General features: G+C 39.6%; 1 protein-coding gene and 1 pseudogene across 11 annotated transcripts in view; one reads left to right on the top strand and one right to left on the bottom strand.

Annotated features, from left to right (window-relative positions):
- Nucleotides 1–12,330, top strand: part of ITPR1 (inositol 1,4,5-trisphosphate receptor type 1) — a 352,224-nt gene that overhangs the window by 57,341 nt on the left and 282,553 nt on the right. The gene's annotated exons all lie outside the window — the stretch shown is intronic.
- LOC119626045 (U7 small nuclear RNA) lies at nt 12,060–12,105 on the bottom strand (annotated as a pseudogene).

Raw genomic sequence — 12,330 nt, 5'->3', positions numbered from 1 at the left:
AAGTGCCATGGCACTGTGGGACCATAGATGAAGTTTATTGTGGTGGGAGGTGCTATCATGAGTAGAGAAGGCATATTAAGCCAGGCAACAAAGGATGTGTGGGAGTTAAAGATGAATGGAGTGAGGGTTGGGATAGAGGAGTGGGACATTTTTCTACAGTGAATTACAGGACCAAAGACACAGATGGGCAGACTCCAGCTATGATTTTTTTGACAGGTAGACAGGGTGTGTGATGTTGAGGCTTAAGTGGTTTATTGGTACCAGATTTTGAAGTCTTTGATTGACTAAGACATTTGAAGTTTGTTCTTGCTATGATTATTATTATTATTATTTTGTTTTGATGGAGGGTCTTGCCTTGTCGCCCAGGCTGGATTGCAGTGGTGTGATTTCAGCTTAATGTAACCTCTACCTCATGGGCTTAAGCAGTCCTCCCACCTCAGCCTCCCGAGTAGCTGGGACTACAGGTGCATACCACCACGCCACGCCTGGCTAATTTTTTTTTTTTTTTTTTGAGACAGAGTCTCCTTGTTGCCCAGGCTGGAGTGCAATGGCATGATCTTGGCTCACTGCAGCCTAGGTTCAAGTGATTCTCCTGCTTCAGTCTCCGGAGTAGCTGAGATTACAGGTGCCTGCCACCACGCCTGGCTACTTTTTGTATTTTTAGTAGAGATGGGGTTTCATTATGTTGGCCAGGCTGGTCTCGAACTCCTGACCTCAGATGATCCACCCACCTTGGCCTCCCAAAGTGCTGGGATTATGGGCATGAGCCACCATGCCCAGCCAGGTTAACATTTTTTTTATTTTTTATAGAGACGGGATTTTGCCATGTTGCCCAGGCTGGTCTTGAACTCCTGGGCTCAAGCAGTCCACCCTCCTTGGTGTCCCAAAGTGCTTGGATTATAGGTGTGAACCACAGCGCCCAGCCTTACTACTACTATTAATTTTAAAAAGAACTTTTATTGGTATCTTACCACGCTAAATGTATTATGTGCATTACTTCATTTAGCAGTGAGGGCAATCCCATCTTATTGATGAGGAAACAGGTTCAGAGAGTTTAAGTATCTTGCCCAAGATCATAGTCGCTGAGTGGCATAGTTAGTGATGAATTCTGTTCTCTTTGGTAGGAATAGAGGACCACTGATACCTGTGAGGTTAGCAGTGTATCATTTTTTATTTTGTCAGAAATGAGTACAGTGTTTGGCATATCATAGGTGCTCCAGGTTTTAGAGAATACATTTTTGCCGAGTTGCAGAAGGAATCAGTACTTTGCTTTAGGAAGATTAGTCTGGTAATTACATGTATTGGCCTAGTCAGTAAATGCTTTTTGTGGGCGCAAATCAATTGAATTGTGGTCTTTGATGCTGGCTATGTGCCAGGCAATGGTGTAGGTGCTGGGGACCTACGGTGGTGAGCTCACTGGTGGGTTGGGCTGGAGAGAAAGGGGTCGTAGGGTGGCAGGAAGGCTGGATGGGAAGGAGTGAGAGTGTAGCCACAGGTTACATTAATGAGAGAGAGCAGATGGGCAGAGACTGAGGACTGAGGTTTCGGTTCACCCAGTAGTGACCTAGAATCATGATGGGGGCCAGTGACTCAAAGTATCTATCTCACTGGTGATTGGATGGAGGATGACAACCTGACCCTGATTTTAAAACGGCAGTTTCTTGTCTTCCTGCTTGTGGGTGGATTAATTGGGTTACATATGTTTATGAATGATAGTGTAAATACATTTCTGATGATAATCCAGGGCAAAAAGCAAAATGGCAATAAAGGAACTGTTGCTCTTATATCAATGGATAAGGCAATTATCTTCTCTAGGAGCACACGGCATTCATGTGTGGGGGCTGGGGGTGAAGAATGGTTTCGTTACTGAGAGCATGATCTGGGGATGGAACTGTACCCACGGAATGTGTTTCCATCTGTCATAGGCTGTGCTTTTGAAACAACACACCATGTTCCACAGGGCTTCTAATAAAGGATGAAGTGTTGGAGAATTCAGTGCTTTTATTTATAGAAAGCACCAGAATCCCATAATCAAAGTCAGGGTATTTGGGGGATTGGAATCAATGAGAGGCATTACTGAATCCAGTCATCCCTGCCTCTTCTGCTTTAAGTGAGGAAACTACCTTAGGTGTTTCCTGAGTTAGGTGATTTAGCCAAGATTGTACAGGTAGTTATTATAGAGGCAGGACTAGAAACTCGGTCTTCAGAGGCAAGCAATTACTTTTGGCAGTTTGGTGTGTATCTTTCCAGGATGTTTCCTATTCATTTGAGGCATATAGGTGTATATTAAAACATACATTTTTATGAATTTTCTAAACATGTAATTATTCTTCTGCAATTTGGTTTTTTCACCTGACTCCTTTCTTAACCCATTTTTTGTTAACGTCAATAGCAAACTAATAAACCATGGTATATCCAGGCAATGGAATATTAGTGTTAAAAATAAATGGGTTATCAAGCTGTGAAAAGACATGGAGGAAACTTACTAATCTACCATCTCATTTTTTTCAGCGTTTGAGGATTATTCCATAGTAAGGATGTGCCAGAGTGTAATTAGCCATTCTCTGAATGATAAACTTTCAAGCTGTTTATGTTTTACCATCATGAGCAACACTGCAATTTACTTAACAAAAAATTTATACAGCTCTTACTTTTGTGCCCCGTGCTATTCTAAATGCTGTACAAATATTAGCCAATTTAATCCTTGCAACTGCATAATGAGGCTTGTCTGTCTTACAGATGAGGAAACTGAGGCAGGAAGAAATTAAACCATCTGCTTAACATTACATGGCTTGAAGTCAGGATTTGCACGCTGGCAGTTCAGCTCCAGGGTCTGTGCTCCTAGACACTGCGTCATGCTGCATTTACCTGTGAGATCCTTCACCTAGCTCTTCGTTCACATGTGCAAATATTAACTATGTGATGGGTAGCATAGAAATAGAATTATCAAAGGAACATTTTTTTCTAATTTAGTTAAAACATTATTATTTATTAGGTTTGCAACAACATTGATAGGAAGGTACAGAGATTTCTCATATGTCCCTTCCCCTACTCCATAGCCTCTCTCACTAGTAACATCCCCCATCAGGGTGCACAGCCTCTCTCTCTAGTAACACCCCCCCCATCAGGGTGCACAGCCTCTCTCTCTAGTAACACCCACCCCCATCAGGGTGCACAGCCTCTCTCTCTAGTAACACCCCTATCAGGGTGGTACATTTGTTACAATTGATGGACCTACCTATACCCATCATTATCACCCAGAGTCCATCGTTTACATTAGGGTTCATTCTCAAAGTCATACATTCTACAGATTTGGACAAATGTATAATGGGATGTATCTGTAGATCACTGAAGTATCATACAGAATAGTTTCACTGCCCTAAGAATCTCTGTGTTCCTCCTATTTATTCTTCCCTCCCTCCAACCCCTGGCAACTACTGATTTTTTCTTTTTTTGTCTCCCTAGTTTTATCTTTTCCGGAATGTGATACTTTTAGAATCTTCCACTAGGTAACCTTTTCAGATTGGCTTCTTTCACTTAGTAATGTGCATTTAAATTTCCTCCATGTCTTTTCATGGCTTTGTAGCCCATTTCTTTTTAGCACTGAGTAATATTCCATTGCCTAGATATACCATGGTTTACATATTCATTCACTTACTGTAAGATATGTTGGTTGCTTCCAAGTTTTGGCAGTTATGAATAACGCTGCTATAAACATCCCTGTGCAGGTTTTTGTGTGGACATACTTTTTCGGCTTCTTTGAGTAAATACCAAGGATCATCAGAGAAGCTCTTTTGAGGAGAAATGGTCAAGCATTCAGGCACAAGATAGCTTTTGAGTGTGGATACTATTATCAGTGACTAGCCTTTACTTAACATTGTGCTGAATGTTTTGTATGCAGTCTCTCATTTAGTCCTCACAACACCTAATCAGATAGCAAGTATTTATAGAAAGGACAATGTACTAAGATTTTTACAGCTGGATATCACCAATTTAGTGATTGACATTTGATGACTTGAGCCCAGAATCTCAACTCTTAATCACCGTGTGTATTAGTCTGTTCTCATGCTGCTAATAAAGACATACCCGAGACTGGGTTATTTATAAAGGAAAGAGGTCTAATTGAATCACAGTTCCACATGACTGGGGAGGCCTCACAATCATGGCTGAAGGTGAAGAGGAAGCAAGACACATCTTACATGGTGGCAGGCAAGAGACAGCATGTGCAGAGGAACTCTCCTCTATAAAACCATCAGATCTTGTGAGACTTATTAACTATCACAAGAACAGCATGGGAAAGACCTGCCCCCATGATTCAGTTACCTCCTGCCAGGTCCCTCCCACGACAAGTGGGAATTATGGTAGCTACAAATTCAAGATGAGATTTGGGTGGGGACACAGCCAAACCATACCACTATGTCATTCACCACCCCCCACTCTTTTTTGTTTTTGCTATGTTGCCCAGGCTGCCCATGATACTTCCTTTTTGCTTGTGTTCAGTTGGGCTTGCTTTTGATGAAATATTTTGGCTAAAGCTTTGGACAGACCTCTGAATAGTGATCTGTGGCTTTCAAGCTTCAAGGATTATATATTTATTTAGCACTTGGCATTGTTTGTAAACTAATTGTTTGAGGTTTCTTTTTCCTTTGCATTATTTTTGCAGATTTTATACTTTTTTTCCTCTATCAAAGTTATAGTGTAGGGATATGACTCAGAAGCCAGATGGGGGTAGGGGTGTTCCCAATTATTCTAAATGTAAATGTAATTAGAGTTTCATGTGGATGCATACCTCCCTTCTAAAAAATATGGTTATTTTAGCACTCACTATAAATTCACTGGTATTCATAAATTTATGGTGAAACCCTCTAGTTATAAAGTGAATTTTATTACATCCACATAAGCTTCTTTTTAAAACCACCTCCTTCACTTTATTTTCTCTTTCCTACAAGAACATCATTTGTCCCCTCAGAATAAGTTTATAAAAGTGTTTGGACCATTCTCAAACTGGCCAGCTTCTCAATTCAGTTTAAAAAATTGGAACATATGCTTAAGAATAGATATTCTGAGTTAGAATTTCTTCCATCATTTGGCAGGTTTAACATATCTAAGATGTAGGGGGAAAATCTTAATTGGACATACAGCTACCCAATAGAAGGCCTGATATGATGAAGAGTTTGAAGAAAGTTAAGGACATACTAACGGCAAATGGTGCGAGGAAAAATAAAAGCAATTAGAAACTCCAGGAAAAAGTGAAACTGAGCTAAAATTGAAATGTATTCATATTATATTATTTGAGATGTGTAGAAAATGTTTACCTGGTTATAATATAAACACAGAATCAATTTATAGACAAAGTACAAAGCTTGTGGTTATAAAACAGTAATGCTAATCAACCTCAATGATATAAAAGTAAAAATATAAACAGTAGATGGTAAGGAATGGAAAGATGTGGAAAAGTGAAGAGGGCTCTAATAATATCAAAGTTGGGCCGTTAAGAGCTATTGTAGGTGATGCAACAGGAATTAAAGGGACTACTTTTTTAAAAAATGAAAACATACATAGGCAAGTAAATAGCAATCTTTTTAAAAGGAAAATAATGACTAGGAAATAAAAGAACTATGAATATGTCTTCTCTGGAGAGGCATTTGGGAAAAGGAGCTCCTGGTGCAGGTTCAAATCCAGAAAAATAGAGTGATACAGTTAGCCCCCAAGAACCCACCAGACTTAACAGTATTCCACATTTTACCATTTTTGTTTCATCTGTCTTTTTTCTTTTTTTTGCTGGTATCTTAAAAAATTCAAATATCATGCCATTTGACCCCAGATACTTCCAAATGCATCTCAAGAAAAAGGACATCTACTTAGATAATACCATTATCATAATCACAATACCATTATCACAATACTATTATCATACCTAATAAAACTAACAGTTCCTTATTACCATATTGAATTTTGTTTGATTGAAAAAAATACTTTTTAATTTTATTATTAGCAGTATTATTTAGAGATGGGGTCTTGCTATGTTGCCTAGGCTGGTCTCAAACTCCTAGGTGCAAATGATCCTCTTGCCTTAGCCTCCTGAGTAGTTAACTATAGCTTGTGCCACTGTGCCCACCTGAAAAAGCTGTTTTTTAAAATAGTTAATACATTCAAATGAGGTTCCAAACAAAGCCCCCTCTTGTGTATGGGTGTTATGTCTCTCTAGTCTCTTCTGAGTCTTTTAACCTTGAATAGTCCCCTTTTCCTTTTTATCATGCCATTGACTTACTGAATAATATTTGATGTTAAAAATGTGTGCATGCATTAATTTGGTTAAAAATTTTCAAAAAGTTTTAATTTGCTTTAAAAACTTTAAAGGTTAAAAAGTATAGACAACTTTATATGTTTTAAAAGTCTTATGTTCTCTGTAAGTATATTTTTATAAAAACTTGCTTTTAATGACTAAATTTAAGCATCTCAAATGCAGGAACCTTTACATATCAGTTATTTTGGGCACAATTCTTTGCATGCCAAGATGAGTAAAAATAATTGTTCTCCGGTATTTTTGAGTCTAATCAGAGAGGGCAGTTTGTGGACATGCCTGCCAAAGCATTTTGCCACATGGAAGTAATTATTTTTAAAGCTAATAGTTAATGGATTCTTTACTAGGAGCTATCTGTTTTACTAAGTGTTTTAAATTATTTTTATCCATACCACACACTGTGGGAGAATCCGTATAATCCACAAAAGGAACCTGAAGCCCAGGGAGATTAGGTAACTTTGTGTAGGGTCACCCAGCTAGTAAATGACAGCCTGTATAGGAACAAGGTCTTTCTAATACCCTTAATCACTAAACTATATAGGGCCTCCCAATTTGACATGCTAGTCTCCGCTCCTAAGAGGCAGTGTTATGTACTGGTTCAGAGCATGAATTCTAGAGCCAGACTGCTTGGTTTTGACTCTGGCTGTCTTACTAAATAGCTCTGTGATTTTGGGTGACTTACTTAACCTCTCTCTGTCTCAATTTCCTCATCTGTAAAATGGAGAAAATAGTCCTGGCTCATCAGATTAAATAGTATACTATTTGAAACAACCTTAGAATAGTACTTGGCTTATGCATAAATTAAGAAATGCTTAAGTAACTGCAGCACAGAAATACTGCATTTGGCATATATATGGATTGGTGGATGCACAGATGGACAAACAAAACGTGGGGAGCAAATTGTAGGCTACTTTTTCTTATATTTCACCAATAAAAGGTAAAGGCACCTCCCCCAGTTAATGTAATAAGGTTCTTTCTCGGGTCTCAGAATATTATGTAGATTTTTTTAAAAAAGGTAATAAAATTTTATTGATGGTATACACATACATTATTTATTATTTTGTGGAGTTCTTAATGCTGAATGTTTATATCAACTTCCTGACTACCATTTTTTTTTTTTTTTTTTGAGATGGAGTCTCGCTCTGTCGCCCAGGCTGGAATGCAGTGGTGCAATCTTGGCTCACTGCAAGCTCCGCCTCCTGGGTTCACGCCATTCTCCTGCCTCAGCCTCTCGAGTAGCTGGGACAACAGGTGCCCATCACCACGCCCGGCTAATTTTTTGTATTTTTAGTAGAGACGGGGTTTCACCATGTTAGCTAGGATGGTCTCGATCTCCTGACCTTGTGATCCGCCCGCCTCGGCCTCCCAAAGTGCTGGGATTGCAGGCGTGCACCGTGCCCGGCCCCTGACTACTATTTTTAAAGAAAGAAGGAAAAACCAAATTGAATAGTATTTGTTTTTTCCTTCTTTCTTTAAATCATGTGTTTATGGAATAATCCAGAAGCATAAGAGGCGACTTTCATATTAAACTTTCTCTGGAAGAAGAGAGAACTGGATATGGATTTTTTCTTTTAAGGAGAAAGAAAAAAATGTTAGTCACATTACAGCCTTGAAAGAATCTTCTTGAACAGTTCTGGAGGAACAGATTAACTTTAGCATGTGGGTAGTAGATACAGTAATTTAGCCTCTGCCACTTAATCTATCCCCAAGGTCTCATGGAGGGAAGAAATAGAGGCGACAGTGGCTTATTATAACGTGACTGAGTGGTTAGTGAATGCTCTAGAACTCTATCTTCGTTTGATTGGCTTTTTGTTGGTGTTCTTTTAACCTTTAGAATTTTGCTGAAACATAGGTGCTTTGAATCCAGGATCCTAGACAACCTGGAGGCCAGTGAATTGATTTCAAGATGGCCCCTTGCTGCTTTGAGGATGCAGGCTGATGCCTTAGGTCCTGTGTTCATTGATTCTGCTGGAGATGTCCATAGAACGAGGAGGAGAATCTTGGGTTTAATGTCTCCTGATTTATTTTCAGCAGCTGACCTGGTTAGCTGTGATTTGCTGATTGTCTGTATGTAGTGTATGTTTGTAAGTGCTGAGTCGTTTTGAATAAGTAGTCTCATATGAAATGAGATGATCTGCTTGGCCTAGTAGCTGATTCTTTCTGTAATTGATAATGATGAGAGTGAAATTCCATCTTAACAAATGCAGCAGCTGCCCTAATGGAGAAGGACGACATGGAATTTCCCATTGTCTACCTGTACTGTCCTAAAAATATACGACGAATTCCAGTGACTGATAATGATAATGTGACCGAGTGGTTAATAATGGCTCAAGAAATCCCAGCTTGATTTGACCAGCTTTCCAGCTTTTTTTTTTTGGCAGGTAGGGAGTGGGGTTTTAAACCTTCTGACTTTTGCAAATACATAATTTTATGTAATATGTGTCCTAAGAACTGAAACTCACTACATTTCTAGGTTCCAACTTACTTTTTTGGGTCCAATGCTCAATATAGGCCAAAAAGAAGAGGAAAGGAGAAAATAAGAAAGAATGTATATTAGTTAATTTAACTCTGATTTTTGGATCTGAGTGGATTTGGGGTGGTGTTAAATTGGTCTGGGGACTTCTTTATTATTATTATTTTTAATCATAGCATTGGTTTGTAATATTCATGGTTTAACCTGAATGACTTAAAGAATTTATTTTTTAATTTAACGTGGGTTAAAAGAACATGAGCAATAGACCTGCCAATAACTATTTTAAAATATAAACAGATAACTGTTTGTTTTGCTCTAAAGGTCACATTGAGGATTCAGAGCTCATGACTCAGGATGGCTATTTTTCTTAGAGGAATGATTTAGACAAGTTGAATTGAGCTCCTAGGCCATTGACATTTATTCAATTTTGTCTTTAACATTTGTTTACATTTTGAACCTGTAAAACAGGGGTGTCCAATCTTTTGGCTTCCCTGGGCCATGTTAGAAGAAGAATTGTCACACGGAAAATACACTAACAACAGCTTATAAGCTTAAATAAATAAATGCAAAAAAAAATCTCATAATGTTTTAAGAAAGTTTACAGATTTGCGTTGGGCTGCATTCTAAGCCATCCTGGGCCGTGGGTTGCACAAGCCTGCTGTGAAAGACTGGAATTTAGATACAGCTCATCAAAATATCTGCTATTCTAATAATAATTCTCAATTTCTTTTTTTATAAGAAAAATTATTAGACAATAATGTTAAGTTGCAATAAGTAGGTTTGCATTTTGGATTGTAATAGTCCCAGTTTTATTAAAAGGTTGACTTGTGGTTTCTTAATTTTAATTTTATTTGTTTTGTTTGCACATACTATTTTACTGATAGTATGTGCAAAAAGATAGTGAGTGAAGCAGTTGGACTAATTGTTTACACTAAGATTACTTAGGAAGGACTGTCTGGCCTGTTTATATTACATTGAACAAATTGTTTATAGTAGGGATCATTTAAATATGCATTACCAATATCTCAGGTTTTAGATTTGCCAACCTTGTATGTTGAGATTTTCCAGGATCTTATAATTGCACCGGCTAGTGGTTCTCCCTTGAATAAACTGCAAGACTTTGCACTTAGCTAAAAATGACTCACCTTTGAAGGTGGTATGCATTCATTCAAAAAATATCAAGTTCATGCAGTGCATTGTGCATCATGCTAAGCACTGGAGATAGTGCTGAGTGAGACAGATGTAGTCTCTGCCCTCATAGAACTTACAATCTAGTGGTGTGAGACACCGAGAAGCAAACAATACATGATGAACAAGATTACATCAGAGTGATAAACACTGGAAAGAATATAAAATAAAGATGATGTGATGCAGCATGACTGGGGGTGGGATGGGTGGGCCAGCACTAGATAGGGCAGTTGGGGAGATCTTCTGGAGGAGGTAACATAGAGGTTGACACTTACAAGTTTAGGAAGAGCTGGCCACATGAATCCATGGGGACGTGGTATGCTAGCATCAGGAACACCAAGGGTAAAAGCCATGGTGTAGGTACGTGCAGTGTTGGAGAAACAGTAAGAAAGCTGAACAGCAGGGAGCCAATTGGTGTGTCTTGGCCCATGCATACCTCAGGAGTAGTGAAGACCATGTAAAAATTACTTTGTTGGCTGGGTATCACACCTGTAATCCCAGCACTTCGAAAAACCAAGGCAGGAGGATTGCTTGATCCCAGGAGTTCAAGACCAACCTGGGCAACATAGGGAGACCCTACGTCTACAAAGAATGAAAAAAATGAGCTGGGCACGGTGATGCATACCTGTGGTCCCAGCTACTTGGGAGGCTGAGGTAGGAGAATTTCTTGAGCCTGTGAGGTCGAGGCTGCAGTGAACTGTGATCACACCGCTGCACTCCAGCCTGGGTGACAGAACGAGACCCTGTCTCAAAAAAAAAAAAAAAAAAAAAAAAAATTGTCCTCTCTATGCATATTGAGAATTATTACATAAGTTGGGTTTTTATAAGCCACGTAAAGTTTGGGTGATAAAAATTTGATTTCCTACCAAATTGCAGGGTGCTTGATTCTGGTACCCTGAGTTGTGTTGATGTCCAGTGCTCCCTTTACTCTCTTTGGCATCAAGATCGAATGGTGCTAGATTTTTTCATTCAGGATACTTTTGAGTACCTGTGACTCCACAGACCAGTATGCTTGTGTGCAGGATTTGGTGGGTTCATGGTTGTTTATTAAACAAAACTGATCGTATATAGAGGTTTTATTCATTTGCTAGGGTTGCTGCAACAAAGTACCACAAGCTGAATGGCTTGAATGACAGAAATTTATTGTGTCACCTAAATTAAAGTGTCAGCTGGGTTGGTTTCTTTTTTTTTTTTTTTTTTGAGACAGAGTCTCACTGTGTCACCCACACTGGAGTGTAGTGGCGCAATCTTGGCTCACCGCAACCTCCACCTCCCGGGGTCAAGCTATTCTCCTGCCTCAGCCTCCTGAGTAGCTGGGATTACAGGCACGCACCACCACGCCCAGCTAATTTTCGTATTTTTGTAGAGACGGGGTTTTACCATGTTTGTCAGGCTGGTCTTGAACTCCTGACATCAGCTGATCCACCCTCCTCGGCCTCCCAAAGTGCTGGGATTACAGGCATGAGCCAGCGTGCTCGGCCAGGATTGGTTCTTCTGAAGACATGGGAAGAAATCCGTCATGCCTCTTGCCTAGCTCCTGGTGGTTGACAGGCAGTCTTTCGCATTCCTTGGCTTCTGCTCTATTTCTTCTGCCTTCATGTTTGCATGTGTTCTTTGTGCAGGTGTGGCCTTCTCCAAATGTACCCTTTTTATAAGAATCTAAGTCATGTTGGAATAGGTCCCACCCCACTCCAGTATGAACTCATCTTATTGACATCTGTAATGAATGAATTACCAAATGAGTCACATTCCGCATGTTTTTGTCCTGAAATTCCTATGTTGAAACCTGATAACCAAGGTAGTGTTAGGAGCTGGGGACTTTGAGAGGTGGTGGGGATTAGTGCCCCCTTGTTCCTCCCACCATGGGAGGACACAGCAAGAAGGTGCCATCTGTGAACCAGGAAGTGGGCCCTCACCTGACTCCGAATCTGCTGGCATCTTGATATTGGAATTCCAGGCCTTCAGAACTCTGAGACACGCATTTCTGTTGTTTATGGGCCACCTAGTTTGTGATATTTTGTTACAGCTGCCTGAACTGACTGAGACACTTTCTGAACTACTGAGGGTTAGGACTTCAACATAGGAGTTTAAAAAAGGGGTTTTCCAGCACTAGACAAATTCTAAAAGAGCTGTAACACTCAGCATAGAAATTTTATAGGGGGGACACAGTTCAACTCATGAAAGAGGTGCATACAATTTGGCTAAATTCATTGTCTCTCACAAATGAAAATACGGACAATACCTGCAAACATTTTGAAGCTGTTTAACCCATTTTTTGCTCAGACACCTGGAAGCCATGGCACCTTTTTTATTTAATAACAGCTGGTGTGTACTGAGCACTGGTAGGCTTCTCTGTGATAAGATC

This window comes from Chlorocebus sabaeus, chromosome 22 (genome assembly GCF_047675955.1).
Source record: "Chlorocebus sabaeus isolate Y175 chromosome 22, mChlSab1.0.hap1, whole genome shotgun sequence".
NCBI lineage: Eukaryota > Metazoa > Chordata > Mammalia > Primates > Cercopithecidae > Chlorocebus > Chlorocebus sabaeus.
This window is presented reverse-complemented; position numbering and strand designations above follow the sequence as displayed.